The 4,072-nt window shown below is 36.0% G+C and overlaps 1 long non-coding RNA gene across 2 annotated transcripts; it reads right to left on the bottom strand.

Moving 5' to 3' along the window:
• Positions 1-303: 303 nt before the first annotated feature.
• Positions 304-3,220, bottom strand: LOC113283172. 2 transcript variants are annotated; one of them, XR_003327373.1, is made up of 3 exons: positions 1,784-3,220; positions 1,028-1,112; positions 304-324 (listed from the first exon to the last, which is right to left on the bottom strand). It is a non-coding gene; the product is annotated as an uncharacterized LOC113283172 (long non-coding RNA). The 2 variants fall into 2 exon arrangements; XR_003327374.1 differs by lacking the exon at positions 304-324 and having other exon boundaries at positions 827-1,112.
• Between the last annotated feature and the right edge of the window lie 852 nt (positions 3,221-4,072).

Raw genomic sequence — 4,072 nt, 5'->3', positions numbered from 1 at the left:
AGATCTAATAGTGAGCTCTGATACCAACATTGTAGCGCCCCCTAAACTAGCAGCTGACTAATCCAAGAGATTAACTAAATAAAGAGGCACCACGAATCTAATTCAAATACTTAAACATTCAATTAAGAAATCTGCTAAAAAATTTATCCCAGAACTAGCCCCGCTCAGAATATATATACATGAACTTCTCTCAAATGATACATATACAATAGTCAATTGGTTTACAAATACAGTAGACAACATAATAAACATAGCAGAAGTTAACTAATTAACGGAGTCAATACTTGTGGCTTTCGCTGCGCAACTCTGATCTGTCTCTGAAAGCTGAAAATGAGAATAATTAACATTAAATTCTAAGTAATCATCAACAAGATTAAGAATAACAATAATGTTTTTCCCAGACATTAAATAGTGACCAAGTCACTGAGATACACAAACACGAATATGGACAAGCTCTTTCTTCAAACAATGTATACTATGGTTGTGCAATTCCGAACTCGCAAATCCACACCTAATCGTAAATATGGATGTCGAAAATTCCGAACTCGCAAACTGTCGACAGATATAAGCATAAAAGCTGAATTCATGTAGATATAAATGTGAAAGAGAATATCCTCACAGAAGTAAACAAACATGTATATGGACAAACTCCTTCTTCAAACAATATATACTATGGTTGTGCAATTCCGAACTCGCAAATCCACACCTAATCGTAAATATGGATGTCGACAATTCCGAACTCGCAAACTGTCGACCAATATATCATAAAATCTCTAGGTATAAATGTGAAGGAGCGTATCCTATATACCACACATGGAAATTCTTATTTCCCATAAAAATTCATATTGACCACAACACATTACAGGTCCTTTCCAAACCATGGAAAGATTAACAGAATCAACAGAATTATCGTATAACAAGTTAAACAATGCATAGAACGCACAAACAGAAATACATGAGTTTGTTAAACATAAACTGTTGTAAAGGAAAACAATAATGGTTACCAAAGAGTCAAATGTACTCTCACCTCTTTTAATGACAAGCCACGTCTACCTCGAGATCCATGATCCACTGGTTCATCCTTTGAATTGATCGTTGTTAATATAGACTAACTGTTAATCACACAAGAAATCTAAGAAACCAGCCAAAATGGCTCATACAAGAATCATACAAGTCTAACTAATGGTTCTAAGTCTAATTATGACTTTACATCCTTTCATTCTCTATCTTTAGCAAAACTAAGGTTTACTAATTGTATTAGGTTGATTCTATAGTACATTAGCTAAGCCAAATGAATATCTACAACTTTGTAGAAGAAGTCAAAGTCCAATTCAGACCATAAGGGTCTAATACATCAAAATAAGAAAACTATACCTAAGCCCAAAATCATTAAACATACCCATTACACAAGGCCTGGTTCACTAAGGTCAACTAATGGTCACTAACAGTCCATGGGGTCAACTGATGGTCAACGTCTAAAAGTCAGGTCAACATGTCAAGGTCTGGTCCTGGTCAAAGGCCGAAGACTAAATCGGTCAACTGAGTCATCTCAGGTCAAGACAGGTAACTCAGTGAGTCAACATAACCGACTCAGTCAGATTAACTGAGTCAGCTAAACAAGGCTGAATAATCTCAGTCAGTCAGACTAAGGGTTCTACTTACACAACTGCAACTCTAACTCTACAACTCTACTCAAGTTGAACTTCAATCTAATCATTGAATCAATTCATTCATTCATTCAAATTATAACTTAAAATTGAATTACAGAAGTAACAAAGCCTACCTGCAACAGCAGAAGTTGCAAGCTTTCACTGCTAGCACGAACTACAATTCTATCATCACTATCAAACTAAGCTCAATCTCAGATCAATCCACTTATAAACCCTTTCACTGCAACTCACACAACATAGATCAACCCCACCCACAACTTCAGTTATATTGCTACCAACAAATTACATCTCTCACTCCATAACATTAAGACTCCATCTGCACTTCATTTGAGATCAAACTCACTATAAATTCAGATACAGATTACCTGTAATTACAGCTCTAAGCAAGCCTTCACTGAAACCACCACACTAAAGACATTCATTCTACCACTTACAGTGCATTCATTTACTACTACTAACGGTAGTTCCGACAATTCAACTCTAGTGTAAACATCTTCTTTATTTGCAACACACGCTGGTTCAATTTGCAATATCCATTTCAGCACCACCAAACCAGATTCACTTCCCATTTTAACACCAACCTTGTAAAACCAAACTGAGTCCCAATCAGTAAAATCAACTTCAACTGAAACTCAGTTAACACACTACCTAACACTCAACTCAAACTATATGTTCTTGTACAGTTATTTGCTGCCATCTCCAGCTCTATACCTTACCAGACCACCACCACTTGCAATTCTAATTATAATCAGAGCAGTATTCTTGTCCTCAAAGTAATTTTCCTCAAGCAACTGCATCAGATTCTGCTTCTCACCTTGGTTTTGATTCACCAACACATCTCCAGACTACCCAGAACTCATCAGCACAACTCATACCATACCCTAATTCTTCAACCCATCACTGATTCTCAAATTTCGAGAGAACATAAAGCCTAATCTTCCTCAATCCCGAGTTACTCTTCATCCTTGACTCTAATTCACTCTAACGATCAATACCCATCTCAAATCATTCTTCCACAACATCAATTTCATCTTCTAATTCCATGAAGAATACAAATATAGATTTCAATTCAAATAAACCCAACTAAGATTCCGTCTAATTCTTCTTAATCATCGCTCAATCGAACTCCAATTCAATTCTCTGATAAACCCTAACTTTCTCGATCTTCATCAACAGATCATTATCCCTTCTTCTCCTCGTGATTTAAACCACAACCCCGCAGTTATTCATACATCAACAACTCAAAACCATCTTCAATTTCTCATTAATCTTCAATCAAAATAAAAACCCAGAAACCCTAACTTCTAATTCACTTCCTACTTCGATTCTGAATCAATTACGAACACCATCACCACTGACTAATACACGATCTTCTCCACCTTCTAATGATCACAGAACAACCATTTCACCCCTCAATTCCCCAGAGGCTACGGACAGTGAAGAAGAAAGAAGAAGAAAAAGGAGGAGGAAGAAATAAAGAAAGAAGAAAAAGAGAGGAAAATGAATGATTTCCTCGATCTAGTGTAGATGATAAGACCAAGGGGTTTACTAGACACCACTTGCTTCGATAATGGCACACACAACGTGTCTGTCTTGCAATAAAAGCATTTATTCGTGAAATGGCAATTGTACCCTTCATACTAATCCAATGATATCTTCTTCGTCCGGTATCCGAATGAGACGTTCGAGTAGTCCACCTCACATAACTTTTCGAGATCTAACTGATGGTACTAGTTTCGTATCTAGATCGTTGTTAGATTAATTTCTAATAATGAGCCTTCGGGGTACACTAATCGAGTAATTAGCGGCTAAATCGTCTCTTGATTAGTCTAATAGCGTTGACGAGCTTGAGGGTCCTTACATTCTCCCCACCTTATTCATTTTCGTCCTAGAAAATCAAACTATCCTTCTGGTCTTCAAAAACTCTCCACCTTATACAATAATCTTATCTCTTGTCTAAGCGCAAACAATAAGAAACAAAGCACAAACCTATATGGCTTTCTACAACTAAAATTTGTGGCTCTAGGTTCAAAATACTAATTTCCATTTCAATAAGTTACTATTTCTAATTACAAGAGAAAATACTCTATAAATAAGTTTCTAAGTATAATTTGGGATCAATCAGTCCGCTAAAAGAAGCAAGTCTCCTTTCTATGTCTAGTGATACAAGAATGTAGTTTCCCTGTCTAGGTTCGCGACGCCTGACAATGCTTACCTACATAACAAGTATCACAGGAACACACAAGAATTACCAACCTCACTATTCCCCAGTGTTGGATTAACTAAGTATTAGTTTATTAGAATTAATTAGTCCCTAAATTTTTATCGCAATCGGTGGAAGTCTTATAAATTTACTTCATAAAATATTTAAATAGTTCACATAATTTTAAGCATTTTAGTCA

Source organism: Papaver somniferum, chromosome 5 (genome assembly GCF_003573695.1).
Source record: "Papaver somniferum cultivar HN1 chromosome 5, ASM357369v1, whole genome shotgun sequence".
NCBI lineage: Eukaryota > Viridiplantae > Streptophyta > Magnoliopsida > Ranunculales > Papaveraceae > Papaver > Papaver somniferum.
The sequence above is the reverse complement of the archived record's forward strand: the minus strand, read 5'-3'. Positions and strand labels throughout refer to the sequence as shown.